Here is a 4,417-nt window from a genome sequence, read left to right as displayed (position 1 = left end):
CTTTGTAATTTCAATTTTCTGATCAATTTTGGGTATGTCGTTGTAGTTGACGGTTGCAGACAAATGCCATATCATGGATTCAAAAAAGTGGAATGGACCAATGGAATGTGCTCTCAGGAGTGAAGACCATATACCTGGTGATGTCGTGATGGGCATATCCACTTTGTTTTCACATTTACTGCACCAAAAGTCAATATCCTCACAAAGAACTTTTGTTTAGTAGAAGTCTCACATTTCCACATTAACAACAAAGCTCACCCGTAAAATTTTATTAATTAGAGAAAAGTTGAACAAAAATGAGGAGGGGAAAGAAAGTAAAAACATACTGTGTATATATAAATGAATCTATATAAGCATGAAGATATTTTGTAATTTAATTTATTCGTCAATCATTTTTAACTGTATCATTTTAAGTGGATCGTTTTATGGTTCTGATATTTGTGTTGCATTTCCCATTTCTGTTGCGTTTCCCCTGCCTTAGTTGTTGTCCACAGCAGTTCTCATGCCAGCTAAGCCTGCAACATGGTTAATGAAATCTAAGTTAAGGGGAGAACAATTAAAAGGGTCAACAACTATAAAAACATAAAGTAAAAAAATAAGGAACAACGTCAACGACCTCAGATTCTAATGAAATCAAATATCTGATATGGGCCTATTAAGATAGGCGATGAATGCCCATTTCTGTTCAAATGTGTGAGCCAACAGGGAGCATCCGGAGTATGTTATCCTAGAAGCTCAAAACGGAATTCAAAGCGAAGTTAAGTCATGAGCCAGAAAAATAAGGCCAGTATAGCTTAAAATGGAGGAGTGACACCTACCTGTAGAAGTATATCTTACGTTATCAAATGCCTTGATTTCTCTATGTTCACAGCATACCAAGTTTCACCAAATACACTCCCAACACATTATGAAACTGTGCCTAGTCCTCTTTTTCAGTCATTCACGGAAAGAAATAAATTATTTAGAAAAACATGAAGAATATTGATATTGTGGTTCCGTTAGTAAGCCTTTTTTTTTTGTTGTTGTTAACTCTGAACTAACATGCGGATTATCAAGAATGCAACGATGCTAGGGTTCACATGGACTGTTGTTGTATAAGTATCTCGAATATACGTAACTGCTAAAGCATTGAAACATGTTTCCATGAATTACATAATGAAAGGCTTTTTTTTTCCTTATGCTAATTGACTATGGCAAAACGCTTACAGTACTTCGAAATTAGTTTTTACTTCCACCAACAAAACTAAGGCTAGGAGACCAAATGATTCACAGTTTTTCCAATTGCTTAGCATGTAATGCTTACTTTACAGATAGTGAGTTATACTTGTAACACTTATAAAGTTTTTCAAATTCAGGAAATTTAATTGTTACCACACTTGTGAAGTTCGATAAAATGTGTAAATCTTATTGGTCGACTGTTAAGGAGGCCTTCTATACGATGACTTGAGTGTAATTTTCCCGTCACAAAGTTTGTCCCAAGAGAAAAAAAATCAGTATACAATTTCGTGAAATCAAGATTCAAATCGACTTAATCAAGCAAATTGTTCACAAACATACTTCATATATAACCAAACGAACAGATTTCATGTTCAAACTCATTGAAAAAATTGATTAGATCAATCAGATGATTCGGATTCTAAACAAATTGCAGTAGCAGAGAGATTTCAGAATTTCGGGCGTAGAAGACAGAGCCTCGGGTCGGGTTTCCAGATCCGGTTCATTCGCGGGCGTAGAAACGCATCCGTTTTCCTCTGGATCTGCCGCATGGTGAAGCGACCCACTGATCACCTTCTAATCTTCCATATCCTCTTTCTCTGTAATTACCGATACTTGCATTTGCATCAAACCCTTGTAATAGTTTCTGCTCCTTTATTTCCATTATAACATTATTCATGTTTCTTCTATTCCCCACTTCCACGATCAAACTAAGCCTAAAATAGTGACTTAATTCAATCTTCTTCTCTAATTAGTAATTAGTCATCAAGCAAAGAATCAAAATCAATCAAAAACACCCATATCAAGATATAATCAGAAAATGGGTTAACAAACATTGATTGAAGTGTCAACATAAGAGGGATAATTGGTTATCAAAATAAGAGAGGGGAAAACTGTTTATCAAAAAGGGAGAAGAAGAAGGAGATGAGATGACGGAGTAGGTTTATATATTTCCTTCATGCTTCAAATTCATTAACGGTTGCGAAGCGAAGAGATAAACCGAGGGAGACAAAAATAAAATAAAAATAAGTGATGAAATTGGAAAAGATTGAACCCAATTTTGCTTGGATCGTGGTGAGACTAACGGTGTATGTGAGACACTTGGACCTTATACTACACACGTGTAACCGTGAAGGTCTATAGTCAACAACCATACATGTTTTTTTTGCTACACTTAAACCCGTGGAGAACATTTACGGAAATGAATGCATCTCGGCCGTTCAGATAATTCAGAAAAATAAAAATAAATAAAAGAACTCAACTATTGCATTTTCGCATTTTCTTCCATTAACAAGTTTGTGTTTTTCTTCGTCGGCCTCCCACCGCTGCAACGGTTGTCTAGTATAAAATAGAAGCAATGATTTTATTTCTTCATACCTCCAACATGGTTCATGCCTTCATGGAAGCTGCTTCAGATATATCTCAAGTTCTTCGTGCAATAACAACCCCTGATTCCACTTCATGATCAACTGCCTCTAAAATATATAGAATTTCAATTGTTCCTCCAATTTGCAATTATAAACAACTATGGTTCCTACACAGAAAATGCACAACATGATTTCTACCAACAACAATAATTTTGAAACCATTATCAATAAATAAAGTCTGGATGCACTGAACTCTACCCGATCTACATACACATCAATGACAAACGAATACCAAAAATAAAAGATCAGTTGTTTACCTGGTCATTAAGAAGCAAGATAAACTTCTGAGCACCTATCAAAAATTTCTTTCAGCTCAAGGGATTATCAATCTAATGCTTACTTGAATCTCGCCTTTTATGTTTACATTTAGATGAAATGTCAGAAAAACAAGATAAACTTCTGAGCACTTATCAATAATTTATTTCAGTATAAGGTATTATCCATCTGTAGCTTAATAGCATCTCACTTTCTATGTCTATGTTTAGATGAACAGTCAGAGAAGCAAGATAAACTTCTAACCACATGTCTACAGTTTCTTTCAGTTCAAGGGATTATCCATCTGTAGCTCACTTGCATCTCTCCTTTTATTTCTAACTAAAAGTTCAGTGTATGATCATTTTTGTTAATGGGGTAGTATCCGTTGACATGGTTATATTGACATAATCCGTTGACATGGTTATGATTTCTTTCACTGAACCCAAACGGTAAGGAATTTGAAGCTAATTTTTTGGTGACATGTTCTTCTTATAAGTCTCTACACTCCAACCAAAAATGAGAGCATTCCGAGATGTATAAAACCGCCATCTACGATTTTGAATATTAACCGTTGAAGATTAACAGTTGAAATTAAAATTTGTGGATGATGAAATTTCGTATTTCGGAATACTCTCATTTTTGGTAGGAATGCAGAGTTTTATATGAGGAACATGTCACCAAATTCATGTCGGTTGGGCTCAGTAGAAAAAATGGCGCTAAAATGTGAAGATTATGCCAATATAACTATGTCAACGGATCCCACCCCTTTGTTAATTTATAAAACTTAACTAAGTTTTTTAGTGGTAAGTTATAAAAAAGAAAATCCATACAAATATGTAACCCTGACTCAAGAAATAACTGACAGTGACTAACGGTCGAAGAGGTCAACCAACAGTCAACGTCTAGAGTTAAGTCAAAGTCCAAGTCTTAGTCAAGTCAAATGATCAACTAGTCAAGGTCAGGTCAACTGAGAAAGGCCAACTCGGTCCACTGAGTCTGTTCTGAGTTGAACCGATTCTACTCAGTCTGATACACTGAGTCAGCTAAGCTGACTGGGATGACTAACAGGCCATTTCATAGGCTAAAGCCTTTGCACGACCAAAAGGAACTGTTGCACCATCGTGGTGCAACAACTGCACACAATTGATAGACGCATTTATGTGTCTAATATAGCTCATTTGTATATATTGTTAGTGCTCGATATCGTACTTATTTGGTTATTTTATTTATTTGTAGGTGTTTTTGGAAGAATAAGGCTTTGTGGTGAAATTGGCTAAAAATGCGGCATTTGGACCTCCGTTGATAACGTGCCGGAAGCGCCCCAGAATTGTACCGGAAGTACCCCAGGAATACCCCGGAGGAACCCCGAAAAAAGTGCGGAAAATGTCCGAGAGAAATCACTAAACGGACCCTCGATTTTGGATAAGGGGTAACCTAATTACTAAGGGGTGACCTATTTCCAGGCAGCTGCTAAAGGGAGAACATCACAGGATAAGGGCACCCACCTTCTTCACGTTTAG

General features: G+C 36.2%; 1 long non-coding RNA gene across 2 annotated transcripts; it reads right to left on the bottom strand.

The window, feature by feature from the left end:
* Window positions 1-309: 309 nt before the first annotated feature.
* Window positions 310-3,167, bottom strand: LOC113342211. Of its 2 annotated transcripts, XR_003356510.1 has the most exons (4): window positions 2,900-3,167; window positions 819-2,749; window positions 617-727; window positions 310-515 (listed from the first exon to the last, which is right to left on the bottom strand). It is a non-coding gene; the product is annotated as an uncharacterized LOC113342211 (long non-coding RNA). The 2 variants fall into 2 exon arrangements; XR_003356509.1 differs by having other exon boundaries at window positions 617-2,749.
* Window positions 3,168-4,417: the final 1,250 nt, after the last annotated feature.

Source organism: Papaver somniferum, unplaced genomic scaffold (genome assembly GCF_003573695.1).
Source record: "Papaver somniferum cultivar HN1 unplaced genomic scaffold, ASM357369v1 unplaced-scaffold_35, whole genome shotgun sequence".
NCBI classification, from domain to species: domain Eukaryota; kingdom Viridiplantae; phylum Streptophyta; class Magnoliopsida; order Ranunculales; family Papaveraceae; genus Papaver; species Papaver somniferum.
Note: the sequence above shows the minus strand (reverse complement) of the source record. Positions and strands in the feature narration are given on the sequence as shown.